The 25,717-nt window shown below is 40.1% G+C and overlaps 1 protein-coding gene and 1 pseudogene across 1 annotated transcript in view; one reads left to right on the plus strand and one right to left on the minus strand.

The window, feature by feature from the left end:
• The window catches only part of LOC143642118 (adhesion G protein-coupled receptor E2-like), a 93,401-nt gene that overhangs the window by 51,307 nt on the left and 16,377 nt on the right, over positions 1 to 25,717 (minus strand). The gene's annotated exons all lie outside the window — the stretch shown is intronic.
• Positions 5,441 to 24,101, plus strand: LOC143400019 (uncharacterized; annotated as a pseudogene).

Consider the following 25,717-nt stretch of genomic DNA (forward strand, 5'->3'; position numbering starts at 1 on the left):
GTTCAAGAGTCAAATAGACCACAACACAATAATTATGGGGGACTTCAACACACCGCTCTCGCCATTGGACAGATCCTCTAGATAAAAGCTGAACAAAGAAACTATAAAACTCAATAACGTAATCAATAACCTAGACTTAACCCACATATATAGAATATATCAACCATCATCAAGTGGATACACATTCTTCTCAGCAGCACATGGATCCTACTCAAAGATAGACCATATATTATGCCATAGGGTGACTCTCAGTAAATATAAAGGTGTGGAGATAATACCATGCACCATATCTGACCATAATGGAATGAAACTGGAAATCAATGATAAAAGAAGGAAGGAAAAATCCTGCATCACCTGGAAAATGAACAATATGTTACTGAATGATCAATGGGTTACAGAAGATATAAAGGAGGAAATCAAAAAATTCTTAGAGATAAACGACAATACAGATACAACATACCGGAATCTATGGACCACAATGAAAGCAGTTTTAAGAGGGAAATTCATTTCCTGGAGTTCATTCCTCAAAAAAAGAAAAAACCAACAAATAAATGCACTCACACTACATCTTAAAACCCTAGAAAAGGAAGAGCAAAACAACAGCAAATGTAGTAGAAGACAAGAAATAATTAAAATCAGAGTGGAAATCAACGAAATTGAAACAAAAAAACCATTGAAAAAATTGATAAAACTAAAAGTTGGTTCTTTGAAAAAATAAATAAGATCGACAGACCCTTAGCCATGCTAACGAAGAAAAGAAGAGAGAGAACTCAAATTACTAACATACAGGATGAAAAAGGCAATATCACAACAGACACTACAGAAATACAGAAGATAATTAGAAAGTATTTTGAAACCCTATATTCCAATAAAATAGAAGATAGTGAAGATATCAATAAATTTCTTAAGTCATATGATCTGCCCAGATTGAGTCAGGAAGACACACACAATTTAAACAGACCAATAACAAAGGAAGAAATAGAAGAGACCATCAAAAGACTACCAATCAAGAAAAGCCCTGGACCTGATAGGTATACAGCAGAGTTTTACAAAACCTTAAAAGAAGAATTAATACCAATACTTTTCAAGCTATTTCAAGAAATAGAAAAAGAAGGAGCTCTTCCAAATTCATTCTATGAGGCCAACATCACCCTGATCCCGAAACCAGACAAAGACACTTCAAAGAAAGAAAACTACAGACCAGTATCTCTAATGAACTTTAGATGCAAAAATTCTCAATAAAATCCTGGCGAATCGAATATAAAAGCATATCAAAAAAATTGTGCACCATGATCAAGTGGGATTCATCCCTGGGATGCAAGGCTGGTTCAATATATGGAAATCAATAAATGTTATTCACCACATCAATGGACTTAAAGATAAGAACCATATGATCATCTCGATAGATGCAGAAAAAGCATTTGACAAAGTACAGCATCCCTTTATGTTCAAAACACTAGAAAAACTAGGGATAACAGGAAATTACCTCAACATTGTAAAAGCTATATATGCTAAGACTCAGGCTAGCATCATTCTAAATGGAGAAAAACTGAAGGCATTCCCTCTAAAATCTGGAACAAGACAGGGATGCCCTCTCTCACCACTTCTATTCAATTTAGTTCTTGAAATACTAGCCAGAGCAATTAGACAAAAGAAATTAAAGGCATGAAAATAGGAAAAGAAGAACTTAAATAATCGCTATTTGTGGATGACATGAAAATATATTTAACAGACCCAAAAGGGTCTACAAAGAAACTGCTAGAGTTAATAAATGAATTCAGCAAAGTGGCAGGATATAAAATCAACACACATAAATCAAAGGCATTCCTGTATATCAGCAACAAAACTTCTGAAATGGAAATGAGGAAAACCACTCCATTCACAATATCCTCAAAAAAAAAAAAATAAAATACTTGGGAATCAACCTAACAAAAGAGGTGAAAGATTTATACAATGAAAACTACAAAGAGAGATAGAAGAAGATCTTGGAAGATGGAAAAATGTACCCTGTTTATGGATAGGCAGAACTAACATCATCAAAATGGCGATATTACCCAAAGTTCTCTACAGGTTTAATGCAATGCCAATCAAAATCCCAACGGCATTTCTTGTAGAAATAGATAAAGCAATCATGAAATTCATATGGAATAACAAAAGACCCAGAATAGTAAAAGCAATTCTAAGCAGGAAGTGTGAATCTGGAGGTATAGCGATACCAGAGTTCAAACTGTACTACAAAGCAATAGTAACAAAAACAGCGTGGTACTGGTACCAAAACAGGCAGGTGGATCAATGGTACAGAATACAGGACACAGAAACCAATCCACAAAATTACAACTTTCTTATATTTGATAAAGGGGCTAAAAACATGCAATGGAGGAAGGATAGCATCTTCAACAAATGGTGCTGGGAAAATTGGAAATCCATATGCAACAAAATGAAACTGAATCCCTTTCTCTCACCATGCACAAAAGTTAACTCAAAATGGATCAAAGATCTTGATATCAAATCAGAGACCCTGCACCTGATAGAAGAAAAAGTTGGCTCCGATCTACATATTGTGGGGTCGGGTTCCAAATTCCTTAATAGGACGCCCATAGCCCAAGAGTTAATAACAAGAATAAACAAATGGGACTTACTTAAACTAAAAAGTTTTTTCTCAGCAAGAGAAACAATAAGAGAAGTAAATAGGGAGCCTATATCCTGGGAACAAATCTTTACTCCTCACACTTCAGATAGAGCCCTAATTTCCAGAATATACAAAGAACTCAAAAAATTAAACAATAAGATAACAAAGAACCCAATCAACAAATGGGCCAAGGACCTGAACAGACACTTCTCAGAGGAGGACATACAATCAATCAACAAGTACATGAAAAAATGCTCACCATTTCTAGCAGTCAGAGAAATGCAAATCAAAACCACCCTAAGATACCATCTCACTCCAGTAAGATTGGCAGCCATTATGAAGTCAAACAACAATAAGTGCTGGCGAGGATGTGGGGAAAAGGGTACACTTGTACATTCCTGGTGGGACTGCAAATTGGTGCGGCCAATTTGGAAAGCAGTATGGAGATTCCTGGGAAAGCTGGGAATGGAACCACCATTTGACCCCGCTATTGCCCTTTTCGGACTATTCCCTGAAGACCTTAAAAGAGCGTACTACAGGGATACTGCCACATCGATGTTCATAGCAGCACAATTCACAATAGCTAGACTGTGGAACCAACCTAGATGCCCTTCAATAGATGAATGGATAAAAAAATGTGGCATTTATACACCATGGAGTATTATGCAGCACTAAAAAATGACAAAATCATGGAATTTGCAGGGAAATGGATGGCATTAGAGCAGATTATGCTAAGTGAAGCTAGCCAATCCTTAAAAAACAAATGCCAAATGTCTTCTTTGATTTAAGGAGAGCAACTAAGAACTGAGCAGGGGGGAAGAGCATGAGGAAAAGATTAACATTAAACTGAGATGAGTGGTGGGAGGGAAAGGGAGAGAGAAGGGAAATTGCATGGAAATGGAAGGAACCCTCATCGTTATACGAAATCACATATATGAGGTTGTGAGGGGAAAGTGGGGGGGAGGGAGAGAACTGAACAACAACAGATGAGGTAGAGAGGAAAGATGGGAGGGGAGGGGAGGGGGCATAGTAGGGAATATGAAAGGCAGCAGAATACAACAGTCACTGATATGGCATTATGTAAACATTGTGAATGTGTAACTGATGTGATTCTGCAATTTGTATTTGGGGTAAAAATGGAAGTTCATAACTCACTTGAATCAAATATATGAAAGATGAAAAAAAAATAAAAAAAAGAAATAAAATAAGGAGACAACAGAGAGGTGAGACACACAGGTGGACAGGGCTTTGTACTTGCCCTGAGCTGAAGAGATTGAATTTATGGAGGAAACTATCTTAGAATAAGAGTAAAGGATGCAATCAAGGGGCCCACCGCCCAGCAGCACAGATGTAAAGTACATCACCATGTCATTAGGGAAAGTGTCAGAACAGGCAAGTTGGACCACCTGATTAAGTTCACAGAAAAAATGGGGGATTTCCAAGTCTGTGCAGAAGGACAGTTGCAACACTATTAAGCTTTGTAACAGGGCATGCAGGACACTCAGGATCTAGCACACCACAACCATCAACATGCAGAGCTGGGGTTCATGATGACTGTGTAGTGCAGGGGGTGACAGATGGCCACAAAGCGGTCATAGGCCATCACAGCCAGGAGGAAATTTCACAAACTGGTAGACTATGAAAAAGTGCTTTTGCATGATGCAGCCTTCAAAGCTTATGGCCTTGCTCTGTGTCTGCATGTTCACCAGCATCTTGGGGACAGTGGTGGAGGTGATACAGATGTCAGAAAAAGACAGGTTGCTGAGGAAGGAGTATATGGGTGTGTGCAGGTGGGAGACTGAGGTGATGACCAGGATAATGAGCAGGTTTCCACACACAGTGATCAGGTACATGTAGAGGAACAGCCCAAAGGGGAAGGGTTGCCATCCAGGTTGCTCTGAAAATCCCAGAAGATGGAATTCTGAAATGTGTGTACCATTCCCTTATTCCATGTGGTCCATCTGACGAGAGAGAGAGAGAGAGAGAGAGAGAGAGAGAGAGAGAGAGAGAGAGAGAGACAACAACAACAATAATCAGACATGCATGACTAACCTTTCAGAAATGGTCTCATTTATGTTACAGCCAAAAAACTATTTTTGTGTTTCCTATATGAATCTTCTCCCCTTTAGGAAATACCCCAACATTTATGATTTCCCATTCTCAGCTTTTCCCAAGAGATCATGTATTCTACAATAACAAATTTCTTTATGCCTTTACAGAACCAACTTCAGTATAAACCCAGTTCCTGGGGCTGTCTAGACAACGTGCAAGCAATGCAAAAAAAGACAAGCATCCCTAAAATCTTTTTATTTGTTTCAACACCTTTATTTCTGTGCAGGAGGTGACATTCTCTTTCTGTTTTTCAAGTGCCATTTTTTTTCAGCCTTCCTTTGGTTGGAGGGGTATATATTTAGTTTGGTTTTGAATTCAGTGAAGACTATGATTGAAATAAAAATGAAAAATAATGCCATGCTTTTCAGATTCTGTTTATAAAATCTTGTACATTTAGAAGTTTTTGACTTTCTAGAGTTTTCTGTGGCATTCAGTGTTTAGAATTTTAGTTTCTGGTGACATTTGAATAACATGCAGTATAACCTAAAATCTTATGATATAGAAAGATATAAGAAAAAATTTAAATTGCATAAAACTTTAGATGATAAACGTTGCTCTGGGCTCTGGATAATGAATCCCCATTAGGAATACAAACAATATTCCATGATTTTTTATTCCATAATTTGTATTATGGCCTAATAAACCTAGAACAAGTAAAGAATATTGTAAATTGAACTTGTCTTGACTGCCTGTAACCTCATGAACATCCAGCTGGGCAACACAGTACCTGTAGCCTCAGTGCAGTTCTGAGCCCTTGCAAGCCCTTGCAATGTAGAACTGGCAGGGCACATGCTGTCTGTTCTCAGCATCATGAGGGTATCATACAGCCTAACACCAGCCTGGAAAAGAACCTAAGTTTGAAATTCAATGCACAGTTTCTTCAGAATGCACATTGCTTTATACCATTGAAAAGTGGAGAAATGACAGGTAGAACCATCAAACCTTGGGGAGAGTCTGTATACTGTGCCCAGGTACCCCTCCTCTGAAACCTGCTCTCATTGCTAAAGGTACACACACCCACCCAACACACACAGCCCTGTACGCACAGCACGAGTGATAACACAAGGCTCTTCTCACTCCCAGCCACACCATAAGAAAGAAATGGATTCGAGCTACTAATATCAGATTAACTTGCCTGAAAGGATGTAGAATTGGTCATCAGAGACTCGGGCTGTCAGTTTTTCAAAACAGGTTACATCGTAGTTCCCTTTTTCTATGGTCTTTGTCTGCCCTGTGTTAAAAGAAACAATAAAAAATATGCTGAATGAACAGAGGGGGGTGATAAGAGGACCTGGAAGAGACAGAGCTAATAAACTCAGGAGGTCCCCAGGAGACTGTAAGGAAGGAACATTTTCCATTTGTCTAGTGGCATTCCCAGTCCCATTCTATCCCCTTGATGCCCAGCAAAAACAAGAGATCAAAATCACATTAGCCAAGAGAACATGTAAGGATAACATCAGAGTGTTGAAAAGCACATACGTCAAACGTCTAAATAGAAGAAACTGTTACCTAGAGACTAAATCAACAACTCACCAAAGGAAATACACCAAGAACCACAAATGATATTTGCCCTGTTTTGTGAGACAGAATGGCCTTTCATGTGCTCACCCCCATTGATTTCCCCACTGGTCTCCACAGGACTGGATGGCAGGTGAGGAGGGCCTTCGTCTTTCCCTCAGCTCTTTTCTTGGGTCTTAGTCTTTCTTTTTAATTGTTCTAAAGTTTACCACTGACGCATCATGATTGTTCATATTTGGGGTACAATGTGACATGACAATATACATTCACACTGTGTAACCATCAGGTCAGGGTTGTGTGGGTATCCAGCACCTAGAACTTCCATGGTTTCTTCATGTGGGAACAGTCACAAAGCCTCTCCACCAGCTGCTTTGAAACCCACAAGTGTTGTCCACCACAGTTACCACGACATGGGAAGTTACTGCTCCAGGCTGTACCCATGGGCCCTCCTCTCTCTCCACCATGTCCTCCCAGCTTCTGTAACCACTGTTCTGCTCTCTGCTTCTATGATGCCCTCTCTCTGACACACCAGATGGCTCGTCCTGGTCCTGGTTCCTGACTTAGTCCAACATGGAAGGCCCCGTCCTCATACTCTACAAAATTATGCTCCTGCTGTGATGAGTACAACCTTTCACACACATGACACTCTCCATATGGTATATCCCTGAGGATGCGATGCCACACACATTTATTTGGCTATACTCTGTGCCATTGTAATGCAAGGGACAAATGAGCAGGGACTTTCATCTGCTATTTTCACCTTTATGCTTTCACAATGATATGTGGATAAATGTGCATTATTTTAAAAAGTTTATAGAATGGGAGAAGTTTTTAATATTTTTGTTAGTGTATTATAGTTATACATCATAATAGGGTTCATTTTGAAGGAAGAAATTTTGGAATACAAATAAATGCAAGGCAGTAGGACCAGGTTGAATACTTTAGTGTCAAAATAAGTGTAACAAACAAAATTGAAAGAATTATTAAAGTAAAAAATATAAAATAGAGATCCAACATGGCGGCGGGCAGAGAGGCTGCACTTTCAATGCACTCCCAGTGATGGGGTCATAAAGTCGCAAGGATAACTCTTGGATCCTACCAACGGAGATTCTCCTAGCAAAATTCCATTGAAGAGAGACTGCCCGGGAGCTACTAGGATTTTTTTAAAGCGTCTGTGTGACCCGGACGAGCGGGACCCTGCCACTAGACGCGGAGTTCCAGATTCACCTTCCACAGTCCGCGCACCGCGGGCACAGCTGCAGATCTGTCCACCCGCCCGCAGCCATAGTGACTGGGTCCTGCTAGATGCCGAGACACAGCATGGCAGGAAGAAGTCTTTAGCTAAACCCCCACGAGTCAGGAGCTGAGGCGAACCGGGCCGGACCAGTTCCACCCCTCCCCTCGGACACTGTGGCAAGGAGCCTGGGGCCCGCCATAGCAGAGAGGTGACGTCATCGGAGTTCGGCCGGCGGAATTCCTTCCCAGCAGAATCCACTTTAGCAGGTGCGTGACTTCCCATACTGATACAGGCAGCCAGGAAACTTCATTGACTTCTCAGGGGTCGTGTCCGTAGGGAAGCAGAGGGGATCCCAGACCCCAAGGCCCCCATATCACCAGCGGTGACCATCAGGGTCTTAGCCGCCAGTTTACCACAGCACTGGGGCTTAAAAGGGACACACGGTGGGGCTGCAAGTGTAACTAGACCTCTGGAGAATCACTTCTGGGGAACAGGACCTGGCTGGGAGGCTGGCAGGAGGAAGGGGGTTAAGAGCTGGAGAAGTGAAATGGCTCTGGACTGACAAGTCTGAGAGACTCCCAGGAGACGCCCTACAGAGATAGCTCTCGGCAGGTAGAGAGCAGACGCTCCGCTTGGAGGGCACAGCTCCGCCTACTGGAAGAGAAGAAGGTGGATCTCCAAGACTTTAATTTTTTTTTTTTTGTTGTTGTTGTTGTGGTTGCTGCTGCCGATATTTTTTTTTCTCTCTCCTTATTCTCTCCCTGATCCTTTCCCCCCTACTCCTTCTCTCTTTCTATTCCATTTCAAGGTTTTTTGTTCTTTTCATTCCCCTCTAATCTATCTCTCCCTCCATCCTTTTTTCTTTTTAACAGCACCTTCATTCCCCTACCCCCCAACTCTCATCCCAAGCATTACATCTTCCATTGCGTGTAATTGTCTAAATGCAAATAGGTGAATATCTCGAGGCTGTCTATAAGACTCCCAAATACCTAGCTACTAACAACACCCTGATCCAATTGCCTGGTAGTATCCACCTTCAGTGGAGCAATATTCTAAAGTAGCCAAGACATACTAACCATCGTACCACCAGAGCACCCAACCTAAACATATAGACCTAAGAACAAACAGCAAATCATTATATGCATACAGAACCTAGAAGCCTTATATGAATTGAATGAATCTGCTTTAAAGCACAACAAAGCACAACATTTCTAGGCATAATCTCCCAACACAAAAGAGAGACAACAGAGATATACAAAGCCAAAACAAATGTATAGGAGAAAGCAGTTACAAAGCAGTCAAATAGAGCTGGAAAGCAACGTGAACAATATGAAAAAACAAGGGAAAAAAGGGTTACAAACAATGCAGGACAATCTAAATATATAGGAGGACATAGCAGAAACAGAAACATGGACAGGGAAAGAAATCAAGGCATACCTAATTCAGATGGAACGGAATATTAGAGAAGACATGAGACAGCAAATCCAAGCATTGAAAGTATATTTTGAAGAGGAACTAACCACCCAAATTCAATCAGTAAAGAATGAGCTTTATCAGGAGATAGAGGTGTTAAAAAAAATCAAGTTGTAATCATAGAAATGAAGAAACCGTAAATCAGATTAAAAGCGCTAATGAGAATATTACAAACAGACTAGATCAAGTAGAAGTCAGAACATCAGATAATGAAGACAAAGTTTATCAACTTGAAAAGAATATAGTTAACACAGAAAAGATGCTGAAATCTCACGAGCAATCTATCCAAGAGATATGGGATCTTATCAAAAGACCAAATTTGAGAGTCATTGGGATAGCAGAAGGCACAGAGAATCAGTCCAAAGGAATGGATGGCTTACTAAGGGAGATAATACTAGAAAACTTCCCAGAGATGAAAGATGGAATGCATTGCTAAATCCTGGAAGCTTACAGGACCCCAAACATCCAAAACCATAATAGACCAAGTCCAAGACACATAATCATGAAGATAGCTAACATACAGGACAAGGAGAGAATACTAAAACCTACGAGAGAAAGGAGGCAGATTACATTTAGGGGTAAACTAATTATGTTAACGACTGATTTTTCATCACAGACTTTGATAGCGAGAAGATCCTGGAACAACGTATTTCAAACACTGAAAAATAATGGATTCCAACCAAGAATACTGTATCCAGCAAAACTAAGCTTCAGATTTGACAATGAAATTAAAATATTTCACGATAAACAAAAGCTAAAAGAATTCACAGCCAGAAAACCAGCACTGCAAAGCATTTTGAGCAAAATATTACAAGAAGAGAAACTGAAAAATAGCGCCCAAAACTAACAGTGGGAGGTATCTCAGTAAAGGGGAAGAAAAATAACCAAAGAGGGAAAACTAGCCAATCTAAAATAAATAAATAAATAAACATGACTGGAAGTACAAACCATATTTCAATTGTAACCTTAAATGTTAATGGCTTAAATTCACCAATCAAGAGACATAGGCTAGTAACCTGGATTAAAAAAACAAATCCAACAATATGCTGCCTTCAGGAGACTCATATGATAGGAAAAGACATTCACAGACTGAAGGTGAAAGGTTGGGAAAAATCATACCACTCACATGGCCATCGGAAGCAAGCAGGAGTGGCCATTCTCATATCGAATAAAGTCAACTTCAAACCTAAGGTAATCAAAAGGGATAAAGAAGGACACTATATACTGTTAAAAGGAACCATCCAACATCAAGACATAACAATTATCAATTTATACGCACCAAACAATGGTGCTACAATGTTCATAAAACAAACTCTCCTCAAGTTCAAGAGTCAAATATACCACAACACAATAATTATGGGGGACTTCAACACACCACTCTCACCATTGGACAGATCCTCTAGACAAAAGCTGAACAAAGAAACTATAAAACTCAATAAAGTAATCAATAACCTAGACTTAACCCACATATATAGAATATATCAACCATCATCAAGTGGATACACATTCTTCTCAGCAGCACATGGATCCTACTCAAAGATAGACCATATATTATGCCATAGGGCGACTCTCAGTAAATATAAAGGTGTGGAGATAATACCATGCACCATATCTGACCATAATGGAATGAAACTGGAAATCAATGATAAAAGAAGGAAGGAAAAATCCTGCATCACCTGGAAAATGAACAATATGTTACTGAATGATCAATGGGTTACAGAAGATATAAAGGAGGAAATCAAAAAATTCCTAGAGATAAACGACAATACAGACACAACATACCGGAATCTATGGGACACAATGAAAGCAGTTTTAAGAGGGAAATTCATTTCCTGGAGTTCATTCCTCAAAAAAAGAAAAAACCAACAAATAAATGAACTCACACTACATCTTAAAACCTTAGAAAAGAAAGAGCAAAACAACAGCAAATATAGCAGAAGACAAGAAATAATTAAAATCAGAGCAGAAATCAACGAAATTGAAGCAAAAAAAACCATTGAAAAAATTGATAAAACTAAAAGTTGGTTCTTTGAAAAAATAAATAAGATCGACAGACCCTTAGCCACGCTAACGAAGAGAAGAAGAGAGAGAACGCAAATTACTAACATACGGGATGAAAAAGGCAATATCACAACAGACACTACAGAAATACAGAAGATAATTAAAAAGTATTTTGAAACTCTATATTCCAATAAAATAGAAGATAGTGAAGATATCGACAAATTTCTTAAGTCATATGATCTGCCCAGATTGAGTCAGGAAGACACACACGATTTAAACAGACCAATAACAAAAGAAGAAATTGAAGAGACCATCAAAAGACTACCAACTAAGAAAAGCCCAGGACTGGATGGGTATACAGCAGAATTTTACAAAACCTTCAAAGAAGAATTAATACCAATACTTTTCAAGCTATTTCAAGAAATAGAAAAAGAAGGAGCTCTTCCAAATTCATTCTATGAGGCCAACATAACCCTGATCCCAAAACCAGACAAAGACACTTCAAAGAAAGAAAACTATAGACCAATATCTCTAATGAACTTAGATGCAAAAATTCTCAATAAAATCCTGGCGAATCGAATGCAAAAGAATATCAAAAAAATTGTGCACCAAGATCAAGTAAGATTCATCCCTGGGATGCAAGGCTGGTTCAATATACGGAAATCAATAAATGTTATTCACCACATCAATAGACTTAAAGATAAGAACCATATGATCATCTCGATAGATGCAGAAAAAGCATTTGACAAAGTACAGCATCCCTTTATGTTCAAAACACTAGAAAAACTAGGGATAACAGGAACTTACCTCAACATTGTAAAAGCTATATATGCTAAGCCTCAGGCTAACATCATTCTAAATGGAGAAAAACTGAAGGCATTCCCTCTAAAATCTGGAACTAGACAGGGATACCCTCTTTCACCACTTCTATTCAACTTAGTACTTGAAATACTAGCCAGAGCAATTAGACAGACAAAAGAAATTAAAGGCATAAAAATAGGAAAAGAAGAACTTAAATTATCGCTATTTGCGGATGACATGATAATATACTTAACAAACCCAAAAGGGTCTACAAAGAAACTGCTAGAGTTAATAAATGAATTCAGCAAAGTGGCAGGATATAAAATCAACACACATAAATCAAAGGCATTCCTGTATATCAGCAACAAAACTTCTGAAATGGAAATGAGGAAAACCATCCCATTCAAAATATCCTCAAAGAAAATAAGATACTTGGGAATCAACCTAACAAAAGAGGTGAAAGATTTATACAATGAAAACTACAGAACCCTAAAGAGAGAGATAGAAGAAGATCTTAGAAGATGGAAAAATGTACCCTGTTCATGGATAGGCAGAACTAACATTATCAAAATGGCGATATTACCCAAACTTCTCTACAGGTTTAATGCGATGCCAATCAAAATCCCAAAGGCATTTCTTGTAGAAATAGATAAAGCAATCATGAAATTCATATGGAATAACAAAAGACCCAGAATAGCAAAAATAATACTAAGCAGGAAGTGTGAATCTGGAGGTATATCGATACCAGAGTTCAAACTGTACTACAAAGCAATAGTAACAAAAACAGCGTGGTACTGGTACCAAAACAGGCAGGTGGATCAATGGTACAGAATACAGGACACAGAAACCAATCCACAAAATTACAACTTTCTTATATTTGATAAAGGGGCTAAAAACATGCAATGGAGGAAGGATAGCATCTTCAACAAATGGTGCTGGGAAAATTGGAAATTCATATGCAACAAAATGAAACTGAATCCCTTTCTCTCGCCATGCACAAAAGTTAACTCAAAATGGATCAAGGAGCTTCATATCAAAGCAGAGACCCTGCACCTGATAGAAGAAAAAGTTGGCTCCGATCTACATATTGTGGGGTCAGGCTCCAAATTCCTTAATAGGACGCCCATAGCCCAAGAGTTAATAACAAGAATAAACAAATGGGACTTACTTAAACTAAAAAGTTTTTTCTCAGCAAGAGAAACAATAAGGGAAGTAAATAGGGAGCCTATATCCTGGGAACAAATCTTTACTTCTCACACTTCAGATACAGCCCTAATTTCCAGAATATACAAAGAACTCAAAAAATTAAACAATAAGATAACAAAGAACCCAATCAACAAATGGGCCAAGGACCTGAACAGACACTTCTCAGAAGAAGACATACAGTCAATTAATAAGTACATGAAAAATGCTCACCTTCTCTAGCAGTCAGAGAAATGCAAACCAAAACCACCCTAAGATACCATCTCACTCCAGTAAGATTGGCAGCCATTATGAAGTCAAACAACAATAAGTGCTGGTGAGGATGTGGGGAAAAGGGTACACTTGTACATTCCTGGTGGGACTGCAAAATGGTGCGGCCAATATGGAAAGCAGTATGGAGATTCCTGGGAAAGCTGGGAATGGAACCACCATTTGACCCAGCTATCGCCCTCCTCGGACTATTCCCTGATGACCTTAAAAGAGCATGCTATAGGGATACTGCCACATCGATGTTCATAGCAGCACAATTCACAATAGCTAGACTGTGGAACCAACCTAGATGCCCTTCAATAGATGAATGGATAAAAAAAATGTGGCATCTATACACAATGGAGTATTATGCAGCACTAAAAAATGACAAAATCATTGAATTTGCAGGGAAATGGATGGCATTAGAGCAGATTATGCTAAGTGAAGCTAGCCAATCCTTAAAAAACAAATGCCAAATGTCTTCTTTGATTTAAGGAGAGAAACTAAGAACTGAACAGAGGGAAAGAGCATGAGGAAAATATTAACATAGACGAGTGATGGGAGGGAAAGGGAGAGAGAAGGGAAATTGCATGGAAACAGAAGGAAACCCTCATTTTTATACGAAATCACATATACAAGGTTGTGAGGGGAAAGGGGGGGAAGGGAGAGAACGGAACAACAACAGATGAGGTAGAGAGGGAAGATGAGAGGGGAGGGGAGGGGGGATAGTAGGGGATAGGAAAGTCAGCAGAATACAACAGTTACTAATATGGTATTATGTAAACATTGTGAATGTATAACTGATGTGATTCTGCAATCTGTATTTGGGGTAAAAATGGAAATGCATAACTCATTTGAATCAAATGTATGGAAGATGAAAAATAAATAAATAAATAAAAAATATAAAATAGCAAAATTTAATTAAATTGGTACATCTTTAAGTAGGTTTATCTGTAAATATATATATTATTCTAGAATAATATATTCCTAGAATTATTTGGTTGAATGAATCAGGAATTATGTTTCAGCATAAATGTAAATTTTTTAAATGACAAGATTATATTTGAATGTAGTTGGAAAAGCCTGAAAAGTTAAATAAAAGCTGGTGTAAGTTGTCTGCTTTAGTCAGCTTTTTAGTTTTAACTATGTGACCAAAGGTACTGACAAGAAAAATTTTAAGGAAGAAATGTTTATTTAGGGACTCATGGTTTCATACGTGTCACCCTGAAGATGGACAGCTCCAATGTTTGGGACTTGATGTGAGGCAGAATGTCAGACAAAGGAGTGTGATGGAGGAAAACAGGCTAGGACGTGATGATCAGGAAGAAGAGAGCACTCCACTCAACAAGGACAAAATATGAATCCCAAAGGCACGCCCCCAGGGACCCACCTCCTGCAGCCACACCCCACCTGCCTACAGTCACCACTCAGTTAATCTCTTTCAGGAGATTAATTCACTGATTGGCTGGAAGATCTCATAACACCAATCAATTCACCTCTATACTTTCTTGCATTGTTCCACAAATGAAATTTTGGGTTATCTAAACATAACACTGTGTATCTGGAGGAAAATTAAGATGGTCCTCTAGCTCTCGTATCTTACCAAAAAATCAGAGGAGTTAAAGAATTTGGTGTAAATGTAACTAATACATTTCAGATGAACATCCCGGAAGAATATATATACAAAATCTATGGGTAGGAGATTTATCTTAAATAAGGCAAGAAACTTAGAAGTATGAAGACAGACACATTTATCTGAATAAAATTTTAAAGTTTTTATTGCCAAAATAAAATTAAGAAAAATTAATTAAGAAATAATCATCTACAATGCTCATTTGGAATGTTTACTGTAAATAATAGACTAGAATTAAAATAGACTGAAATGGTGATTGGGCATATAAATATTTACTGAAAACCAGTAATGCTGGAAGGACAACACTGTAAATCTCAAGCAATCCCATTTACATGGGAAAAACATGAAGAGCTATCAGATTGATGGGCTTGGAAGTTTTCAACAGGTGGGAAAAGGGATGCTCTAATTTTTCTGGAAATGGGAAGAATTATGGTACCTGGGAAAAATATCTAAATGCAGCTTTCAGTACCCAAAGTGCAGGTGATCCCAACCCAGCTTTCTGAGTCAAGGGACCATTGACTTCCTGGCCTCATTGCTGTGCTGTCCTCTGCCTGGTGGGATGTTAGCAGGTCACCCCTCCTGGTGTCTCTGTCAAGGCCATCTCCAGCCATTTCCCAGTGTCCCCCAGAGTACCAAAATAAACCAAGTCCAGAACCACAGTTTTAAATATCCAACCCCCAAATACCTTTGTAAAAATCATTGTAGATTGATTATATTATAGTGGTTTTATGAAGAATGATATCATAGACCGTCAGAAGTGTAAATGTTAAGCCATAGCATAAAATATTTTTCAGTCAGTTAAATAATTAGACTTTGTACTTACTTGATAGGACAGACTCTCTAGGGTGCTGTTGAATGTGAGGTAATGGGGGAAACAGGACAGAACCAGATGAGGTATTTGATAAAACCAAATGTTTCCATGTTTATACCGTCACACATATCTTGCTTCAGTTCATGTTAAAGTTCTGTCCATTTTTTACTATCATTATTTTAAATTTTTTATTAATTTTTAATTGAAACAATTATGTGTGTTTGTGGGGCACAATGTGAAGCTTTGATGCATGTATACATGATACAAAATCTCAGTCTAGTTAATTAACAATTTCATTATTTCACCAATGCATCACTTTATGTGATGAGAACATGAAACATCTATTTTAATATTATTATACACACATACAAATTGTCTAAATTAATGGGATTCACTGTGATATTTCCACCCATGCAAACATTGTCCACTGTTCATGTCCATCCATTCCTCTACCTGCTCCCAGCCTTCCCAGGTGCCTAGCAATCCCTCTTCTACTTGCAGTTCATCTTTCTTTTTTTTGTTTCCACCTATGAAAAGGCAGATGCATTACCTGTGAAAGACCGAACAAGGCTCGTTGTGGGAGAAAATGCCTGTTTATTGAGGAACAGCTCTGCATATTTATAGAGCCGGGGGTGGTTTGACAGTTATGACAGTTTAATGGCTGAAGGGTTTGACAGTTGGCATGGGGTCCTTTCTGATTGGTGGGTAAGGAACATGTGAGCCAGCAGGGCTAATCTGATTGGTGGGTAAGGATCATGTGAACCAGCAGGGCTTGTCTGATTGGTGGGTAAGGATCATGTGAGCCAGCAGGGCTAGTCTGATTGGTGGGTAAGGATCATGTGAGCCAGCATGGCTAGTCTGATTGGTGGGTAAGGATCATGTGAGCCAGCAGGGCTCACCATTGGACAGCTTTCTTGGGGGATGGGGAAGTTAGTCTTTGGAGCTGGGGTGACTCCCAACAAAGATGAGCTCCTCAGCATGAGACTCAGAAAACACTTTCAGTCAAAGCAGTGATGAGGTGCCAGGAGGCAGATCTCTGGAAGGCAGGTGGGTCCATGGAGGAGCAATGAAAACTAGGTTCCCTGGGCTATAAATGGGTCTCCTGGGAACAGAGAATCAGCAGGAAGAATTTCCTGTCTTTCCAGGCCAGTGTCCTTCAGGGGAATAAGAGTGAAATGAGCTAATGAGCAGATATAGGGAGCTGTGGCTCTCTGCTCTGATGTGGTCCCTCAGTGCATAGCCCTGTGCTGGACAGGTCGTGGAGGTGTCTTTGAGGTCTTCAGTCTGCCCAGGAGCCCAGCACTCAACTCCTTCCTGCTGTGTTTTCTGGGGACAGAGCTTCAGTCACCATCAAGCCCACCCAGGCAGGACCTTGATCTTCCACAGAGAGACTTTCCTCTCAGAGCTGGTCTCTCCAGGTGGGTCTGGGAGCTCAGTGGACACTGCAGGAAAGCAGCAGAGAGAACCAAACCCAAGACTCTTTAGCTGAGGTGAGGGGAGAGCCAGGCTGAGCTAGCCCAGAGCAGGGCTGCTGTGGCTGCTTGCTGTCCTGATGGATGATTCATTCAGTGGATGCATTGATTCATAACACTTAGCAGTGAATGTTGCACTAACGCAGAGAGCCCTGCTAAAAGAGGCTGAAGAGAAGATGGGAGGGAGGCATCCAGAGCTTCCAGAGAAAGAACAGAGACCCAAGAATCTTTGCAATGAAGGGAGTAGAGGAACAGGCTTCAACTGTGGTGGGTCAAGAAGTTAGATTAGGGATTTTAAAAAATGTGTTTGCTTCCAGTGAGAAATATTTGATTATGTTTGTGTATTGTTGGCAATGATTCATATTAAGGATCTTGCAAGCATTATCATGCAATGGAAGTTCATGGACACACTTCTGATAGTAGTGTCTCTCCTTTTGATATTCACATGGAAAAGCAATATGTCACACCTGAGTACAGATATGCCTAAGAGCCTTACTTTGCAATATCTGTGAGGCTGCATATTTTTGTGGGTTGGTAGCCAGTTACTCTGCATTTCAAACTGTCTCCCTGGAGATGCAGGTGCATTCTTCCAATTTTGTTATGCATTCTTATAAAGTATTGGAGTGCCCCACCCCAAACTCCCTGTTTGCTTTTTAGTTTATTTGTTTCAGGTGTGTATAGAGATATTTGTTTGGAATGTGTGAAAATTTATGAACTTTGTGTAGTCCAATCTGTCACTTGAATTATGTTCCCACTTTATTTCTGAAAGATCTCAGCAATTGGTATTTTTTACTTGTGAGTTCTTGCTTCACAGTTCTTGTGCATCTCTGGTGCTGATGGGTTGTGTTTTATGTGTATTTTCCAACTTGTTTTCACATTTGTGTTGTTGCTTATTGTGACCCTTAGCTTTTTGTGATCAGGTACATTTCTCAGAGAGGCGTTGGCTTTAGCCCTCCCTGGGAAGGCATTCGAGCTTCCTTCCCATTTGATTAAAGCTCGTCCCATCTATATTGTGTGTATTAGAATACGCTTACCTTTATATAAAACCAATTCAGAATTTCAGTATTGTTACCACTGTGCATTGTAGAGGATTTCCTTCATATTTTAATATTTATGAGTTTTTGGCAGTTTATTCCTGAGTTAGGAACTCAGTGGATATTATTAAATCATTAATATTTTATAACTTTTCTTTTAGATTTTCATTCAATTTTGTTTCAATCAGTGTGAGCTCTTTGCTTGTATTGAAAAATGACATGAGTCCCATTAATATGCACAATGAGTATATATAAATAAGAATGATAAAATTGACAATTTAAATAGTGAAAAGTAGAATGTGTGCTCATTAGAGGAGAGGAATTGTGGAGGAGAGTCAGGAGGAGGTTATTGGTGGCCACCAACACACACTTACAGAAGAGCCATAAATCCTGATGTTCACAGCATAATGACTGTAGCTCATCATATTCTGTATTTTTATAGCCATAATTTTATATTTATGGGAAAAACATAAAATTACTTCAAAACAATAGAGCATATTTTAATAACTAATTCTTATAAAGAATTAGAAGAGAGAAATTAAGAGTTTCCCAGCACTGAAAATTGATAAATATTGATGGAGAAAGAAATGCTGATTATTCTGATTTGAACTTTGCATTTTGAATATGTATACTGATTTCTCAGACTGTACCCTGTTAACATGTACAGGTATTGTTGTTGAGAGCCACATCCAAAGGGGTCCCAGCAAACTTCCAGCTGTCAGCTGATGATTGGCTCACAGCGGCCCCAGCAAACTTCTAGCTGCCAACTGATTGGCTCCTCTACAGTGATGTTCATTGAGCTGTTTCCCGCCTTTTCAGACCACGAAGCTGCTTATTGGGGGACTTTTTTTTGCTCCGCCCACGCGACCCAGCCAAGAACACCTTTCTTTTACCAGAGGACGTAAGTGTCCAACCAACAGCACCATCTCCATATGCTGGGAGGCCCCCAACCCCTGAAGTTGATAGATGGGATCCTGAGACAAGACCTTAAATATTAACATGCCCTGTATTTGAGCAGGCAGGAGGGCAGCAAATTCACCATGCTTTAGATTTCAAAAAAGTGAAGCAGCTAAAAGAGGCTGTAACAACCTATGGTCCTCAAGCACCCTTCACTGTAAGCATGGTCGAATCCATTACCAACTTGAACGTGATGCAAGAAGATTGGGCTAATATGTGTAAAGCTGTGCTAAATGGAGGACAATACCTGTAATGGAAGGTTACCAATGAGGAATTTTGCAAGGAGTCAGCTAGGAGAAATGCAGCAGCCGGTTATCCTCAGAGAAATCTAGATATGTTGTTAGGAAAGGGACCTTATGAGGATCAGCAGCAACAAATTGCATATGATCCTGACGCATACTTACAAATTGCTGTAGATGCGGTTAGGGCATGGAAGACTTTACAAGGACATGGAGGTTTACAAGGTCAAATATCTAAGGTAATACAAGGAACTAATGAACCTTACATGAATTTGTAGATAGGATTATTCAAACAGCTACCAGAATTTTTGGGAATACAGAACAAGCAATGCCATTTATAAAACAACTGGCTTATGAGCAAGCGAATCTTTGGTGCAGAGAAGTCATTAGACCATGGAAACAGGAAGATTTAAACACATATATTAAATTTAATGTAGAGACATTAATGAACAAGGGCAAGTCTTGGCAGCTGCAGTACAACAGGCTTTAGATGCCAGGCCAAAAACATGCTACAATTGTGAACAAACAGGACATTTTAAAAGGAATTGCCCCATAGGAGGAGGGTTTAATAAAACTAGGTATTAAAGGAGTAGAATACCGGGTATTTTCCCAAGATGCCTTAGAGGGAGATATTGGGCTAATGAATGCCATTCTCAAACCACCATAGAGGGTACTCCATTATCAAAAAACAAACAAGGACCAAGTGTCTATCCACGATATTGTGGAGAAAGGCATCGGGCTCCATTGCCAAAAAATGGACAGGGGGCCCAATGCTCCGGGGCCCAAGACCACAAGTATACAGAGCACTGGAGGAACCCAGCAACCCCATCAGGATAGTGCCCCAGGACACATTGTCCATTAAATCCCTCAGTAGACAAACCAGAAGAAGCACAGGATTGGACATCTGCACCTCCGCCAGAACAGTACTAACTCCACAGATAGGAATTCAAATCATTCCCACAGGGGTAAAGGGACCTCTTCCCAAAGGAACAGTAGGTTTATTATTGGGACGCAGCTCTTCTACTCTAAAAGGACTTATGATAAGTCCTGGGGTAATTTATCCTGATTATGAAGGTGAAACAAAAATTATAGCCAGTTATTCAAAGGGTATATCAGTAATTTCACCAGGGGATAGAATAGCACAGTTACTAATAATACCCAGCCTACATGATAAATTTTCCAGTCGTACTGTAGAAAGAGGTTCCAAGGGATTAGACTCCACAGGTGTAGATTGGGCTATGCTGTCTTTAAATTTAGATTCTCGCCCCATGCTAAAACTAAATATTCAAAGACATGAATTTAATGGGCTACTGGATACAGGTGCAGACCTTAGCATCATCTCTCGTCAAGAATGGCCAAAACATTGGCTATTACAACAAGCCACTCAAATGCTTCGAGGCCTAGGAGTGGCGACTAATCCCCATAGAAGTGCAATGGTATTAGATTGGAAGGATCCTGAAGGATGTGAAGGAACTATACAGTCATATGTATTGGATCATCTCCCTGTAAATTTATGGGGATGAGATGTCCTAGATCAATTAGGACTAACATTAACAAATAACATCAATCCAAATGCGCCCACTATTATGGCTAGACAAGGTTTTAGGAAAGGAAAAAGATTAGAAGAACAAGAACAAGGTATAGCAGCACCAATACAAATAGATCAAGGAACAGACAGACATGGGTTGGATTTTCAGAAGGGGTCACTGAGACAATAAAAATTACTTGGAAATCAGAAAGACCAGTATGGGTTCCTCAGTGGCCCCTGACTAAAGAAAAGATACAAGCAGCCCATGACCTGGTCAAACAACAACTAGTGGAAGGACATATACAACCTTCTGTATCTCCCCATAATACTCCCATTTTTGTCATCAAAAAGAAATCTGGTAAATGGAGATTATTGCAAGATTTAAGAGCCATTAATAATGAGATGGTTATTATGGGACCTGCTCAATCAGGGATTCCCCAATTGTCTGCTTTACCAAAAACCTGGTATGTTTTAATTATAGATATTAAAGATTGTTTTTTTTTCAATTCCAATTCATCCTGAGGATAGTCCACGTTTTGCATTTACTATCCCTGCACTGAATCATGAAGGTCCTGATCAGAGATATGAATGGAATGTACTCCCTCAAGGGATGGCTAACAGCCCAACTATGTGTCAAATTTATGTTAACAAAGTAATCCAACCACTTAGAAATCAAAATCCTGAACTACAAATATTTCACTATATGGATGATGTATTATTAGCACACAAAGATAAGAACACATTGCTAGAATGGGGTATATATTTCCCAAAGATAAACTTAAAATAACTCTTTTTACTCTAAACTTTTAAAATTTGGATTCATCAGGGCTTAGTGCTGCGGAAAGGCATATGTGTCCAAAAAATGTACATAAGCCCAAGGTACTTTGGAAGGATATTCTAACAGGACAATGGAAAGGTCATGACCCAGTAATTATCTGGAGTCGGGGGTCTGTTTGTGTGTTTCCACAGGGAGAACAACAGCCGATTTGGATTCCAGAAAGATTAACTAAAGCGATTTCTACAGACCAAAAAGAAGATGATTTGCTCAAATCCATAACAACTGATATCCAAAACTCCTGTTTGGCTATCCTTAAATAAACTGTTAAATAAACTTCCAGCTGCCAGCAAACTTCCAGCTGCCAAGTGATGATTGGCTCACAGCAGCCCCAGCAAACTTCTAGCTGCCAACTGATTGGCTCCTCTGTGGTGATTTTCATTGGGCTGTTTCCCTGCCATTTCAGACCAAGGAGCTGCTCATTGGGGGACTTTTTTTGGATCTGCCCACGTGACCCAGCCAATCAGCCTCAAGAGCAGGAGGAGTTGGGGAGGTTGAGAGGCTTGTGGTAAGCCGGTGGTGGCAGTTGAGCTGTGAGGGAATTCCTGAAGAACTCGTGTGGTGTGGCGTGTGTTCTAAAAATAAAGTTTGTTTCTGCTTGACAAGTGGCTCGTGAATTGTGCCCAGCCACATTTTGAATATGTATACTGGTTTCTCAGACTGTACCCTGTTAACATGTACAGGTATTGTGTATCAATTTAGGCTAAAGTTGTAGTTCAATTGTAGAGAGCTTGCCTAGCATACACAAGGCTTTGGGCTTGAGACCAAGTCCTGCCACAGGAAACAAAAACCAAAACATAATGAATAAATTGATGTCTGCTATTTAATAAACTTTTAAGACAGAAATAAAACCATAATCTCATGCCTTAAAGAAAAAAGCATATACTTGTACTAATTCAATCTATGCTGCCATTCTCTGTTCTATAAAATCTTAGGCTATTTTAAAGCTTTTCTTTATATATTATGCATACACACATGCTCTTACACTTTTATGCAAATGCATGAGTACAATCCTATGCACATCATAAATGCTCTCTGCATTGGCACAGTATTCTTTTCTAGTTTATCCCCTCTAGCCTTCTCACTCCATAATTCCTGTGGACTTCCTGTAGACAACTAACTCCATGCAGTTTAAGTATTTCATAGAATGCACAGTATTTCATAATGGTATTGTGCTACTCTTACTTTCTATGCCCCAGAAAAGTAATGAAAAGAGCTCTGGTGGAGAGTGCCCACCCTGTGCCTCTCGAGGGAACTCTAAGTAGATGTAGGACTCACTTTCTTCTGAATTCAGCTTCCATGGGGAAGATGATCTCTGAGTGTGATAAATATTTGTATTCACATTTTTCTTAACCAAGAGGAGTAACCACAGCCTGGAGAAGATCTCTATGATTATAATGAGCCAGCGAAACCCTTTAATAGTATTGAAAGAATATTTCAGGCAATTTCTGCTGGAGACGACCCCCATGAATGTCAAGAGAGCAGGAAATCTTTCTTCCAGAACACTCACCTAATCACACCTGAAAAAATCCGCAGCATGGATAAGACTTATGCATGTGACCAGTGTGAAAAGTCCTTCCGCTACAGCTCTGACCGTTTCAGGCACAAGAAGTTCATATTGCAGAGAAATTCTTCCAGTGCCAAGTATGTGGACAGGCCTTCAAGTATTCCTCGAATCTGCGGAGACACCTGAGAACTCACACTGGAGAGAAGCCCTTTGAATGCAGTCAGTGTGGGAAAACCTTCACCAGGAACTTCAACCTAATTCTGCACCAGAGAAACCACACAGGAGAGAAGCCCTATGCATGCAAGGACTGTGGGAAAGCCTCCAAATAGCCCTCATCTCCCCAGAGCTTGTGAGAACTCACACTAGAGAGAAGCCCTTCACGTGGAGCCAGTGTGGGAAGCCCTTCGAGACCAGCTTACACCTGAATGTGCACAAGAGATTCCACATGGGGGAGATGCTGTATGAGTGTGCAACCTGCGGTCAGGTCTTGAGTCGTCTGTCCACCCTCAAGAGTCACATGTGGACTCACACAGGAGAGAAACCCTACCAGTGCCAGGAGTGTGGACGAGCCTTTAGTGATCCCTTGTCTCTCAGAAAACACGTGAGGACTCACAGCGGCAAGAAGCCCTATGCATGCCATGAGTGAGGGCGAGCCTTTGGCCAGTCTTCACACCTCACTGTGCATGTGAAAACCCACACCTCGGGGAGACCCTATCAATGCAATCAGTGTGAGAAAGCCTTCAGGCACAGCTCCTCACTTGCTGTGCACAAAATGACCCATGGTGGCAGGGAGAACATCAGGAAAGGTGGCTTGCCTTTGTCAGCATTCCACTCCTACAGTGGCCCCTCGTCTGTTAGCTGAGGGTTTGTGGAAGTGTAGACATTTGGGTTGTTCTCAGAATACTTGTTAGCATGCGTCTCATGTTTTCACATCCAGCAGGTGAAACCAGCCCTGGCCTGTTTATTTCCTGTTACATGAAAAGAATGCATTTATTACTAACATAAGACATTGTTTTTGAGGAAAGAATATGAGAGAATGGGTGTGTGTTTGTTTATTTTTCCTCAAATCCCTAACTGACCCATTCAGCGTGTCCGCTTTTATAAGTAATTCATGGTGGTTGAAATCAATGTATTAAGTTCTACATTAGCCCACTGGATGAAGCATATTATTTGTGTAAATACACACTTATAAATATTGATTTCTGATCAGTCATTTACTGAGAGAGGTATGTTGTACTCCCCACCATGGTGATGGAGAACTGAATAGTTACATCAGTTTTTAAGTGCATGTGTATATTTTGAAGCAATGGAATTAAAGAAAGCTTTTCACATTTTGTGCATTTCCAGTGAACCATTACTTTTATAAACTGGCCATTTTCCCCTAAGGGTGGCCATTGAGCCCTGCATCCTGTGACAGCCACTTGCCCTTAGAGCTTGCTATTAATAGACTGCAGGCTCTGCTGGAGGCGCTGCAGCTCTTATTCTCCTCAGCGATGCCTTGAGGTGGGTCCTGTGTTCACCCCCATCAAATGTGGAAGCTGAGGTTCAGTAAGTTGAGGGGTGTACTTGAGGCCACCGGGTGAGGGACAGGGAGTGACTTTCTCATGGTGCTCTGACTCAGCATGGTTTCCATTTGTGTGTCTTCTCACTGTGTTCTTTTATGTTTTATAATACTGTTATTTGAGGGATGATTTACACCAAAGTTCATAAATCTTAGTGTGAACCTTGATGAGTTTTATGTGTGTCTACACTGACTACTACCCCATCAAAAAGTCAATACTTCGTCACTGCAGAAGTCTCCCTTGGACTCCACCCCAGTCTGTAAACCCTGTCCCCAGAGGTCACCACTGCTCTGAGTTCTACCACCATAAGTTTTCACTTCCTGTTCATGGAAATTGAGCCATACAGAGCCCTCTTCAGTTGTTTTTTCCACTGTATGTATCCTGTATTCACGTGGCACCCCTCAATATCATGTCAGTGAGGTTGATTCACGTTGTGTGGTAATAGTGGCTGGTGCTGCCTTTGAGGGGCTTGAGCTCTTCTGTCAACAGCGCTTCTCCTGGGCCTGTGCAGCTGTGAACTGTCTCAGCATCTCTGCCTCCATATCGTGTCCACCCCCTTTGCTGCCCTGACCACTGATGAGACTGTTTCTGCTCCACTCTGCATGTAGGTGAGTCCATCTTTTGAGGAATGTTTTCCCCAAACTAGCAGCACAAATCTGATTTATCTGAATCCTCCCTCATCTCTTTCTTCCCCCTTCAAGGCTGATGATACCAAGATAAGACATTTTCAGTATTTACAGGAGCTCCATGATAAACAGGTGGCCAGCGTGGGCCCATTGGAGAGATGTCTAGAAGTCTGGTCACCTGTCATTTCCTAACTTAACCCCCTTCTTTCCCCCTCACTTGAATATTGAAAGGAGCTCAAGTGTCTGCTGAGTTAAGGCAGTCTTTTAGGCCGCTAGCCCACTGTGAGCTC

Source organism: Callospermophilus lateralis, chromosome 1 (assembly GCF_048772815.1).
Source record: "Callospermophilus lateralis isolate mCalLat2 chromosome 1, mCalLat2.hap1, whole genome shotgun sequence".
Lineage (NCBI taxonomy): Eukaryota > Metazoa > Chordata > Mammalia > Rodentia > Sciuridae > Callospermophilus > Callospermophilus lateralis.